Here is a 12,411-nt window from a genome sequence, read left to right as displayed (position 1 = left end):
CTGACACTGTTCCCCACAGCATTCTCCTGGAGAAACTGGGTGCTTATGGCTTGGACAGGCGTACTCTTCACTAGGTAAAAAACTGGCTGGAGAGCCAAGCCCGAAGAGTGGTGGTGAATGGAGTTCAGTCCAGTTGGTGGCCGGTCACGAGCGGTGTTCCCAGGGCTCAGTTTTGGGGCCAGTTCTGTTTAATGTCTTTATCAATGATCTGGATGAGGGGATCGAGTGCACTCTCAGTAAGTTTGCAGACGGCACCAAGTTGAGCGGGAGTGTTGATGAGCTTGAGGGTAGGAAGGCTCTGCAGAGGGACCTGGACAAGCCTGTCAGTATTTAAGAGGCATTTGGACAATGCCCTTAATAACATGCTTTAACTTTTGGTCAGCCCTGAAGTTTGTGTTCTGGGATTCTTCTTTTCTTTTGTTTTCCTCCTTCTCTCAAGCAGAATAACTCTCTGCGGCCCCCGAGAGCTGCGAGGGGTGGCGGTGCAGCTGCTCCAGGGGACAGGAGTTTTGGGGCAGGGACAACGCTCGGGGCGAGACGCTGAGCAGCAGCGGCACAGGGAGCTGCGCAGTGCCGTGCCGACGCAAACGGGACTGTGCCTGCCCAGCATCCAGACCAGCTCCCACCACCCCAGCAGCATCGCTGGGACTACCCTAAGGTGGGGCTCAGCCCCCCCCGACCCCTGGCACTGGGAACCTCACCCTGCACCTTCTGCAAGCCAGACCCGGAAAGGTGAGGCCGCTTCCTGAAGGCGCCGTTGGCTGCATCGGCCCCAAGTTGTGGAGCTCGGATGGAAAATGGTCCATGAAGAGAGATGAGGTTTCCAGGCACTTTCTGGCCAGCGCAATGATTTTATTTTCAATTGTATTTTCCCCCGTCCTGGTCTTGCAGCTGCCCAAGGTGCAGCCAGGCAAGGGGAGCAGGGTCCCTGCCTGGCCTGCAGCTCCCACCCTCGGCATTATTGGGGTGATTTGGGGTTATTTTACTGTGGCAGTGAAGCAAAGCCAGGCTCCGGAGCTGAGGGCGGTGGGACCCAAGGAAGGCTGTGATTGTTTTGAGGCTTTTAAGGGCTTTGCACTGGGCCCTGTCCCCACTGGAGGGGACGCTGTTTGTGTTCAAGACGAAGGCGTTGCAGCCCTTGTTGTCATGTGTGTCTGTCCCACCGCCAGCCCCCCAGGTCTGTCCTTGTCCCAGGGGCTCAGTGCTGCTTTCTGCATGGGGCTGTGTCCGTGAGTCCTGCAGAGACCCGTCTGTCCTGGCTCCCCCGCCAAAGGGCTGCTTCCTCTGGGGAAGGGGACAGGGGAGTCACCCCCCGCCATTGCCTGCCCTGCTGGCGGTGACTCAGCCCTGGGGGCGGCTCCATGCCCTTCGGGACTCACCAGCTCTGATTTGGGGCTCAGCGGGGCTTTTGCACCTCTTGGGTGCCATTTCCCAGTGCCCCCTGCGCTCCCTCCCCCTCCCACACAGGCACAGAGCGGTTCTGGAGAAATGGCTTTTAATGGGGAAAAAAAAAAAAGAGCAACTGTGTGATGAAAGCTATTATAAGACACACACACACCCCCCAACTACACCACCCCCCACACACCCACCCCCCCTCCAACCCACCCCCACCCCCCATCTCCATCTCATCCCTGCTGTGGGTCTAATCCCACCCTCCCACCCCAGTGCTGGCTGCGAGAGCCCTGCGCTTGCTGGGTGGGTTTGGCCAGGTGCTCCTCTGCTTTTTCCCCTGCTTTTCTGACATGCCAGGCTGGGACATGCCAGGGTGGGGTGGTGGCAGGTCCCTCCAAGCTTCCCACCATGGTTCCTGGCGCTCCATCCCAATGGTAGTGAGTTGCTCTATGCTCAGGACTGCGTTGGTGGTCTCAGGGACGCTGTAGTCAGGGGTGAGCAGCCGATGTCGTAGTGGGGGATGGCTCCACCGGTGCCACCAGGGTCCCCAGGCATCTGGACGCTGCTGGGAGCGTCCTGGCTGACGAGGGAGCAACCCCGAAGCATCTCCTTGGGCAGTGCAATGTCACCTGCCGGGTCCCCAACGGCTTGGCTGTGGGGGCAGCACAGTGGCTGAGGAGGATGTTGCTGCCCAGGGGGACGTTGCTGCCTGGGGCTGCCCCCGCCGGGGTGGCCGTGCTGCAGAGACTGAGCCGTGCAAACTGCCTCTCCATGTGCTGGTAGCCAGGGAAGCACGGCGGCAGCACCGGGGGAGCTGGAGCCACTGCTCTCCCCTGATGGTTGTAGGGTGTGAGGTGTCACGGTTGGCCCTGGGGGGTCCCAGGGGCTGCCCAGGTCAGGGGGGTCCCGCAGCCCATGTGGCCCCACAGGGCAGAACCCGGCAGAGCAGCGGCACCGTGGCCAAGCGTGCCAGTGGCTGGTGGAGGCGGGTTGGTGCTCATCCACTGGCTGCAGAAGACCTGGGCGTCAAAGCAGCAGCCGCATGGAGCCATCTGCAGACCTGCGTGGGTGAGTGGGAGCCGTGCTGGGCCGTGGGCACCCTTCAGGGGCACCTGCCGAGCCGGCCCCGATCGCTGACATCCCCCGGATCTGCGCTAGGCACATGGGGACCTTGTGGCTGGGGCACTTCCCATGGTGTGAGCTGCTGTGCCAGTGGGACAGGGTTGCAGATCGGGAAGGAGACTCGCTCATAGGAAGTGAAATGGGACAGATGGCCTTATCTGCTGGGGGTGCCATACCTGCTGGGGGTGCCTGGGGTGCCCAGGCTGCAGGAAGGGCTGCTCCTGCCCATGCAGTCGGCACAGCTTGGCTGAGCCTGAAAGAGAGCTGGGAGCTATCGCTGGCGGTCACCTCCGCTCCTTCCCCCAAGAGTGTCCCCGGGCTGCAGGGATCGGGGTCGGTCCCTGCCTTGGGGGTAGAAGGTTTCGGGATGGACAAAAGGCTGAAGCAGCCGGGGTGCCAGGGGGGGCCCAGGGGCCGCGCGGTGGGAGCTGCAGCGCTGGCAGCACCACGGTCCGTTCTGTCTGTTGGCTGCTAAGGACTCTCTGGGGTTGCCGGCTCTGACCTTCTGTTTGGGGGACTCCCAGGAGGGAATGTGGGGGCTCCCCGTGTTCTGCCCTGCCCCCAACAGCCTCCCCAGCTCCTCATGGGGACGGAAAAGGTGAACAAAAGAGGAACAGCCAGTGGCTCAATGCCCAAGTGGAAACCAGCAAGGAGCGGTGTCTCTCAAGGGTCCATGCAGGGACCTATACAGTTTAATATCGATGGTGTGGATAGTAGGATCGAGTGCACCCTCAGCCAGGTTGCAGGTGACACCAAGCTGAGTGGTGCTGTCAGTACGCTTGAGGGAAGGGATGCCATCCAGAGGGACCTGCTTGCTTTTCTCCAAAACAGAGGCATTTCACATCCCAGAGAGGGGGAAAAAACAGCCAAACCAAAAAACCCCAACTTTTCTTGTAAGTAAGATCCAAAATGGAGCAGGAGGTAGAGAGCATAACAGACCTTTCAGGAGGAGGAGTTTCAGGGAGAGTTTTCTGCTCACAAAGCCCCAGAGCCCCTGGGAAGAAAACTGATCATGACTACAGCCTCTGAAGACCCTTTTTCCCCTCCTCTGTTCTTACTCAGGGTTTACACCCACGGCTTGAACGTCCAGGTTCTGCAGCTGCTGTACACCCTTGCACAGATCCAACACAGCCTGACCCACATCGCTCCCCCCAAGCATGCCGACTGTCTGCGAGCAATGCAGTGAGCGTGGACTGACACTCCCAGACTCCAGCAGCCACCTGGATACGTACGATCCTTTCACCAGACCTGAAAAAACAGAGGATCCCTGGAGTTTCACACTAGATGCCAAACCTGGGAAATTCCTCTAGCACGACAGTAACAAACAAGCACAAATGGCCGTGGTTGCGAGAGCCACAGCATGATCCTCGTGCCAAGCTGCCCTTCTCTACTGGCATTACAGCTTCTGGTCTGCCCAGCATCTGCATGAACGTGTGCAGCATTACCTACAGAGATGACCGTGCCAATGTAAGAGGCAACTCCTGTTCACAACGCTTGTGCAGGAATAAAACAGTTACTGGGCACTGTAAAGGCTGATGCAAAAGGCTGCATTCAGGCTTTACCTGCAAGACACAGGCCTGATACTGCTGCAGTTCAGGTCAACATTTAAACAGCCAAAACTCAGAACAGTTAGGCTGACCCTTACTTAGATGTTTATTTTCTTTGTCCTCCTTGGATATGTCACTAAGCACATTCCCTCCTACCCACTGTCTTTCCTCCCAGCCTCACAGCTCGCTGAAAAATTGAAAAAGATGTGCAAAAAATGTAATTTATGTGTCTCTGACACAAACACTTCCCGAGCTCCTTCCCTGCTTTCGCGCCCAGCCACAAATGGACCACGATTCCTGCTGGTTTGTTTGCCGCTGACAGGAGCCAGGGACCCCCGTTGGTGCTGTTTCGGCAGAGAGGATTCCCCGTGCGGCTCCCCCGATGCATGCAGGGTCCCCACCCCAGATTGCCACCACCCCGCCTCCTCTCACCCTCGCCTGCGTGCTCCCGTTCTCCCCACTCCCCTCCCAGCTGGACCAGCTCCCTGCACCAGCTCCCTGCCTCCCCGCGGGGCGCTCGCAGTTCCCAGGAGCACAAGCAGCCCCGTCTGCCTGCTCCTGCCTCTCCCCCCGTCCTGCCGGAACATGCATTTCTGCAGCGGCACCGTGAGCTGCAGGAGGTAACACACAGGTTAGGGGTAACGCTGGCTACCAAAACTACACCGCTGCTTGGGCCAAGTGAGTTTTAACCCCAGTTAAAAGTCAAAGCTCCCCAGCCCCATCCAGCAGTGCAGCACGCACTGGAGCAAGCCAGCGGCACGCGGAGAAGGTCTGTGAAGCAGCAGCGTTCACTGAAGAGCAGCCAGGGAAAGGCTGTCATGAAAGCACAGCGTCAGCTGCTCCTGGAGAAGGACCAGCAAAGGGATCTACCTCGAGATGCAGGAAAAGCAGCAGCGAAATACATCAGAAATTACCGTGTTCTAATGAAAGAAACACATTTCTGTCAAAGTTAAGTCCTTATATTCATCCTGGATAATTTCCTGTAGGTAAGTAGGTTTTCAAACTCTGGCCTAAGTGAACAAAATACGTTAAAGCTGACATCTACAATTCCTTACGAGTCTTTCTACATTCCCACCCCAGACATTTCCCAATCTCTCCCCTAAAACACACCGGACGACATAAATTCTCGTCCTCCCCCAAGAAACCACACGCGGTCCAAAACCACATTGGTGCTAAGCAGCAGGTAACCCGAGCCTGGGACACAACCCGGGGGCACCGGTGAGGCACAACCGGCCTGTGTTCCAGCAGTACAGAGCCCACGACTCTCAGCAAATACTCATCTTGGCAAATATTCACCTTCTGGCTAGCTGACACGTGAAGAGCAAGAAGTTGCACATCAAGCGAAACATTACTAAAAAAAGCTGTGAAAGAGTAACTTGTTCGGTTCAGAAAGAAGATTGGACAATGCCAAGTACAAACCACCACCCTACGCACAGGGAAAGCTCTACAAGTCAGATGCGGTACCCAAGAACGACAAAAAATGGCTGTCCACATCAGTTTTCCATAGGTTCAGGTCAGTTCTTTTAGTCAGACACAGACATCGAAGTGATTTCTTCTTCTTTTGCAGAAGTAGGCGTTTAAGTAGGAATTATATAAAGAATGCAAAACCAACCAAAAAAGTTAAAGCAGGTACATTCAGCCTCAGAAGATGCACAACACTGAAGTGTTTCTCATATTAAATTCTCTCCTCAACTCTAAAGGGTCCCCCCTTTTCTCTGCTCCCAAGGTAAACTCCAGAGCTATTGATGGGTTTCAGAGAAAGGAACATGTCGAGCAGGGCTCAGGGCTATAATGGAGAAACTTTACAAAACACTATGAAGGCAAATAAACCGGAGAGCAAACGTTAATGGGAAAACCTGGGAGCAGAATGAGAAACACCACACAAGTAAAATCGTCCCAAGCACTTACGCCTCCATCAAGGACCACAAGCCCTGAGGCTGATGGTGGCTGTTGGATGAGTTTCCCTCCCCCAGATGGAAACGCCTCCCAGTTCTCTGTGCTCAGACCAAGGAAGGAAAAGGCAATACACCCCGACATCTAACGGCATGCCGCTCCCTTCAAAGGTAATTTTTCATTTCTTTAGGTCAACTGCCTGGCCAGTTACAACACCTGCTTCTACTGACTCCATCCACCCTTACCCACGTGAAGTTGTGACATGCTGAGTAAGCGTGGAGGGTCAGGTGGACTTTGAGACACATACACACACACTGCTACCAGGGGACTGGTTTTTTAACCTATTTACATTTAGCCGTCGCTTTGAAGCCCAAGCGGGTCAGCATGCCCTTGCTACTGGAGGTTCTTGCTCCGTGCAGGCACTAGGGAAGACATTTCTGGTGATACACTATTTTAAACGGGTAAAGCACAGCAGAACATGCTGTTCATGAGCTGCTGAGACTCATCCCCCAAAGCTTGTACATTTCAGATGCATTTGAGTTATGTGACTGTTAAACTTTCACCACCACCAGCCATTTCTCTAGACTGAAGGCTGACAGCAGTGTACAAGCACAGTGTGTTCTGGACACTCCTGGGTAGAAATCCTAGAGGCTTCCTTTAAGGACAGAAATCCAAAGAGCTACAGTAAGCTTTTTAAATTAAGCATAGCAAACAAAAAGCAAACAAACAAACAAGAAGCAACAGGTAAATCCCTGAGGCACTAATGAGGAACAAAATGTCTTCCATTAAGTCCGCTCCCCCTCACAAAAGGGACAAGTGGCTTAAAGGCATTTCTGCAAAGAATCTCTGGATGGAAGATAACCCTGACAACTGCAGCACAAGTGACCAACATGGAAACGGCAGCACTGACCCTTCTCCTGCTCCTCCTACGAGCTCTTCACCAGTTACATGAAGAGGCAAAACCAAGGATGACTCAACAGATCTGAGAAGAAGCTGGCCCCCAAAAATTCAAAATGATCAAGAAGTCTATTTGAAATACGGATTCACATCCCCTGTCGTGGATGACGAACCTCACCCTGAGCACGTGTCGTGCCTTGACACAGGAGCTAAGGACAGTATGAAGTCACCACCACGAGCAGATGTTCAAATCTGAAGCATCCAGAACATGCAGACAAACCTCCACCATTTTTTCAGTGATGTTTCAAGTCACGCAATACTCAAGCCAGGACTTCACCAAATGCCACTAAACTTCATGGTAGCAGCCTCTTGGCAGGTTTCTTACTCAAAAGCAAAAACCAAAAAGCCACGTACCCTTGGGGAAACGTTTGCCCTTCCGTGCAGCTGGTGTCTTCCCATGACTCTTCCTCAAGGCAGGAGAAAGCACCATGTATTTGGAAGTCTACACAAACTCAGGAGTACACTTAGCCCTCCGACAGGCATTATCTGTGGGCCAGAAGTCCTCCCACACCCCAAAAGTGCCCGTTAGTCGTCTGGCAGTCGTTCTCCATGGACACCTAGCTAAAACAGTCCGACACTCACCGGAAATGAGTTGGACCACAGCAGAAGCGACACTGGCCGACCTGGACAGCCTTACAAGACCAGAAATGATGGCTACAAGACAGAAAATGCAAAACAAACCACCAGAACAGCAAAAAAACCAACAGGAAGACAGATCATACACAAAGCAGAGCCCCCTGTCCAAACCCTAAAAAGAAAACAACCTAAAATAGGACTCTCCAAGAAACATCCAGAACATAAGCTAAGGCAAAAAACTCCAAACAACCCAGGAAGCCAGGACCAAAAAGCCCAGATCCTGTCCCTAAAAAGAATACGCTTTAATCCTATCCCACTTACACTCTGGCATCCCGTAACCCTACCACACTATAACCCTAGCACACTGTAAGCCTAGAACCCCGTAACCCTAGCACCCAGTAACACTAGCTCTCCCTAACACTAATACATGACAACCCTAGAAAACTGTTACCCTAGCACTGCATAACCCTAGAACCCCATAGACCTAGCACCCCGTAACCCTAGCACCCCGTAACCCTAGGACATTGTAGCCCTAAGATAGCAAAACATTGTACACAAACTCCCTGGAGATCTCCTCCAGGGCCCTCAGGCGGCCCCAGAACTAACTCAGACATCACAACTTTGAAGTGGGAGGGGGACAGAGCCACCAGGACATCACCAGCCTCCATCTCCACATCATCCGTCACACCCTGAAAAAGTCCCTGGGTTAAACGCTATCAGGGACAAAGGCTGAGGCACTCGGAGACTTAGAACTGGCCTGCCATGACCAGCTTCAGCTCATCATTTCTGTGTCAGAGCCACCAGGCAGATGACCCCGTCCTCCCTGCAAGACCCCTCAGGGCAGCCAGCACCCAGCGCTGGGTGGCTGGATACTGCCCTTGTTGTCCCAGGGGCTTGTCCCAGGTGCTTCCTGGGAGCAGGATCTCTCACGGGGGCACTGGGAAACCCTTGTCAGGCCTGGATGCCTGAGAAGTGCTGCTCCATATCTCACCAAAAACCAGGGGCGGAGGAAGGCTGCTCTGGTGGCCTCCAAGAGAACCAGCTCACCTGGGCTGCTCTGCAGCCACCGGGAGCCTTTGCTGTCAGGCGGGTCTCAGCGCTGCTCTGCAAATGGCTGTCACCTCCCTGCAGGACACGCTCCAGCAAACGGTACGTCTCCACTGGGTTTCCCTGGGGACAAAGATCGAAAAGGAGCAATTTGGTTTGCTTTGTCCCCATTCCCAGAGTGCCGCGAGAGAGACCTGCCACCCCCAAACCAGCTGCGTGACGTGGACATAACATACAAGCTGCAGACATGGGTCAGGACAGCTGTGGGGAGCGAGCAAGACATTCTGCAGTGCCCCTGGCGTTAGCAGAAAGCAGAGCTGGGGACAACGGGGGGAAGCCCAGGGCAGCCGGTGGCCGGTGGTGGGGCCCGGCAGGGTGCAGCACCCGCAGAAATGCCTGGCTCCTTCAGCCTCGGCCCTGGGGCTGCAGCACAGGGCCGGCACCAGCTGGGGCTTCGCTGGGAAAAAACAAGCATGGGGGACCATGACAGCCCGCATGTGTACCCGGAACCGGGATCTGGCAACCTGTCCCTCTGCCCATCGCTGCCGCGGGATCCAGAAAGCAGCACCACCAGCCCTGGCGTGGTCCTGAGCCATCTCTCGATGGACGAATCTTTAACCAGCAGGCCTAAATATTGCCCAGAATTAAGCAATTCTCCAGATTTTGCAGGCAGCACGTTTTTTTGAGCTGCCTGGTGGTGCTGTTCCTGGGGAGCACTCAAGAAACATGGCGGCTGCCTGTCCCCTCTTTCCTGCCTGTATCCCCTGCTCGGATGGCTGGGCCTTCTCCTCTCTGGGCCTCCGTCCTGCTCCCCATCCCCTTTTGCTCTTCCTCCGTCTCCACCCTGGAGGCCATCGCTGTTCTGTCCTTCTCCGCCTCCCTGTCCGGATCCACATCCCTCTGTTTCTCAGGCTCGCTGGAGTGTTTCCCGTCCTCCTCTTGCTCCGTGTCCCACTCTCCATCCCTGCCTCTCCCCTTCTCTCTCCCCTCCTTTTCCCTCCCACCCTTTCACCCCGTCCCTCTGTCCTGCTCCCTCTCCCATTTCTCTGTCACTCCACTCTCCTGGTGCCTTTTCTGCCTCTCTGCCCCCCTGGCCCGCTCCCCCACCCTGCCTCTGTCAGTCTGTCCCTCTGTCCTCCTTCCTGCCCTTCTCCTTCTCTCTCTCTCCCTCTGTCCTGCTGCTTATCGCTATTTTTCTTCCTGCACCCCGCTGTCCCCCTTTCCCTCCAGCTCTTTCCCGCTCTGTCCCTCTGCCGGCTCCTCACCAGGATTTTTCCTTCCCCCACTCCCTGCCCAGCTCCTCCTCCCCATTCTCTTCGTCCCTCTGCCCATCTCCCGTCCCTCTGCCTGTCTCCCATCCCTCTCCGGGCACCCCACCGCCCTGCCCCAGCCCTCTCTGCCGCTCCGTCCCTCTCTCCTCCTCCTCCCTGCTCCACCAGGGCTCCAGGACCGGGGCAGCCCCGGGGAGGCGGCCATGGGGCCTGTGGGGGGCGGGGCCCAGCCGGGGGACGGTGTCCCCGCAGGGTCAGACAGCAGGAAGGCGCGCCCCGCGGCATGCCGGGAGCTGTAGTCCTGGGGCATGGGGCTGCCAGGCGGCCATGTTGGCTCCCCGGGCATGCCGGGAGCTGTAGTCCTGTGGCACGGGGCTGCCGGGCAGCCATGTTGGTCTCGGGAGGCGCAGTCTCTGCTCCAGCTGCGGCCTGGCTGAGGTGAGGGCCGGGACCGCCCGGGGTTGGTGGGGGAAGCTCCAAACTGCCCGGTGCGATGGGGTCCCGGTCAGCTGGAGCCGGGCTGAGCTGGGGCAGTGCCAGGAGCGACCTGAGAGCTGGGGAGGGGAAGGAGACACAGACAGACCCCCCCCGGGCACAAGCACCGGGCACCCCGGCTCCCAGAGCCCCCCTGAGCCGCCCCAGCATTTCTAGTTACTGCAATAATAGGAGTAGTGTGTTTTGCTGTTAACTCTCACAGGGCTTTCACTACAACTGCCCTGTTCAGGGACTGGAAATATTCAACTGCCTTGGAAAATCGCCAGCCAGGTTGTTATGGTTGAAGCCCTCTTTCCCTTGTTAAATATTGTTATATATTGTTAAATTGCTAAATTCATTGTTAAATATGAACATTTATTGTTGATTGTTAAATTAACAACATCGTTCTGAAATATGCCCTTGCATCGGCAAGATCCAGGCAGTCGGGAGCGTCTCCTGTCGGGAGCAGCCTGATGAATCCAGGCTGCTGCCGTTCGGTGGCAGAGCTGAACACTTCTCCCCGCAAGTGCTCGGACGGTGGTTTCGGAGGTACAGTCAGCCCGACTGGGAGCTTGCTGTCCTTGCTGTGCCGCTGCTTTGGCAGCCGCCTCGGGGTAGGAGGGGACAAATGTTCTGGCTTCCCGGCTGGAGCCTGGCAAGTTCACCGGGTGAGGTATGGACCGTAGTGTGTAATGCGAACCCAGTGTCCTTCAGGAGTGTAAACCAGAGTGTATTATTTTCTGGGGCTTTTTTGTTTTTTTGTTAGATCTCTGGGATTCATGTGACCCCTGCTAGCCATTTGGTGGGATTTAAGCATACATTTAAAGTTAAGCACGTGCTAGCTGCTACCCTGAGGTGTAGCTGGAATCCACTTGTGAGCTCCTGTTGCCACCACACTGGAGAAAGCAAATCTTTTTTTTATTTGGTGATGAAAAGAACTCGGGGAGTTGCACTGAAGTGCAGCACCGTTTTTAACCTCAGGTCTAAAGTGGCACCGGTCTTAGCGCATAACGCATCCTTCCCCAGGCTTTCACCAAACGGAAAGGATACATCAACCCGACCCCACAAACATATCCTGCCCTTTCTTTATGTTACCTGGAGCGACGGGACATGACCCTACTGGGCCATCTCTGCCTCTCTGCGTGGAACCAAGGTGGTGTCTGTACATTCCAGGATAAGGACTTAGCATTTTTTTTTTTTTTTTTTAGTGACTTTACCAGACGTCCTGAGGCTGGCTGTGTTAAGTTGGTTTACTGCACAGTTGGTCAAATGGAGGAAAACAGTAAGCTCCGCTATTGCCTTTGGTGTTTCCTCATTACTCTGTAGCTCATTTAAGTTATCTTCTCATGACCTTATCCACCCGAGAGTGCTGAGGGAGGTGGCAGAGGAGTTTGCCAAGCCACTCTCCATTATTTATCAGCACTCCTGGTTAACGGGGGAGGTCCCGGGCGACTGGAGCCTTGCCAATGTGACACCCATCTAGAGGAAGTGCCAGAAGGAGGATCCGGGGACCTACAGGCCTGTCAGCCTGACCTCGGTGCCAGGGAAGATTATGGAGCGGTTCATCTTGAGGGCGCTCACAAGGCGTGAGCGGGACAACCAGGGGATCAGGCCCAGCCAGCACGGGTTCATGAGAGGCAGGTCCTGCTTGACCAACCTGATCTCCCTCTATGACCAGGTGACCCGCCTAGTGGATGAGGGAAAGGCTGTGGATGTGGTCTACCTGGACTTCAGTAAGGCCTTTGACACTGTCTCCCACAGCATTCTCCTCGAGTAGCTGGCGGCTCACGGCTTAGACAGGGGTACTCTGCGCTGGGTCAAAACCTGGCTGGACGGCCGGGCCCAAAACTGGCTGGACGTCCGGGCCCAGATAGTTGTGGTGAATGGAGTTCAATCCAGTTGGCAGCCAGTCACAAGCGGTGTTCCCCAGGGCTCAGTTTTGGGGCCGGCCTTGTTCAATATCTTTATCGATGATCTCGATGGGGGGATTGAGTGCACCCTCAGTAAGTTTGCAGACGACACCAAGTTGGGCAGGAGCGTTGATCTGCTTGAGGGTAGGAAGGCTCTGCAGAGGGACCTGGACAGGCTGGATCGATGGGCCGAGGCCAACTGTATGAGGTTCAACAAGGCCA

Source organism: Aptenodytes patagonicus, chromosome 28, assembly GCF_965638725.1.
Source record: "Aptenodytes patagonicus chromosome 28, bAptPat1.pri.cur, whole genome shotgun sequence".
Taxonomy (NCBI): domain Eukaryota; kingdom Metazoa; phylum Chordata; class Aves; order Sphenisciformes; family Spheniscidae; genus Aptenodytes; species Aptenodytes patagonicus.
Note: the sequence above shows the minus strand (reverse complement) of the source record.